Source organism: Verticillium alfalfae, genomic scaffold, assembly GCF_000150825.1.
Source record: "Verticillium alfalfae VaMs.102 supercont1.3 genomic scaffold, whole genome shotgun sequence".
Lineage (NCBI taxonomy): Eukaryota > Fungi > Ascomycota > Sordariomycetes > Glomerellales > Plectosphaerellaceae > Verticillium > Verticillium alfalfae.
This window is the reverse complement of record NW_003315036.1, coordinates 105,468-106,122: the sequence shown is the minus strand read 5'-3', so window position 1 is coordinate 106,122 and position 655 is coordinate 105,468.

Genomic DNA, 655 nt, shown 5'->3' with positions numbered 1-655 from the left:
GTCCATCTAGTCAGGCTACCAGGTGTTCAATCGCTCCAAGCGTGCTGGTGTGTCTGGACACCCGAACACACAAAAGTTTTCTGATGGGGGCTGGTTCTGATTGACGGAGAAATCGGCACTAGATCGGAACATCCCCCGGGACAATTGCTTGCAAACTTTCACTCCCGAGTGGGGCCTGCGCGGGGCTGGCCAGCGTCAGAAATGGAATGAGGCCAATCGCTGGTCTTTGCGGCGGCCGACGAGCCAAATTTCTGGAGCGAACTGGGGTGTGCTGGATGGAGTCGACCTCTGGGTACACCCCCCCCTACCCCCCATGGGACAACTGGGCAGCATCATGCTCCCCCATTCCTTGACATCTGCCCCTTCTCGGTGCTGGGTTGGCCGTGGGCTGTGGCTTGGGGGCCATCGAAAGGTGGGCGCGTCTCCAGAAAGACACTACGCGGGGCAAGGTCACAGCTCTTAGGTGGGGGTTCGGTGGTTGATGAACGAGGGACGAGGGGAGAGATTGGGATTGAACCGTGGTCTCTTAAATATTGGGCGGCCTGTCGTCCCGCGTTGGGCTTGATTCCTGTTCCTCCCTCTCTTCTTCTTCCCATTTGAAAATCGGTGCCTTCTCTAATCTCAATTATCTTGCACGTCTTGCCATCGATCAGAC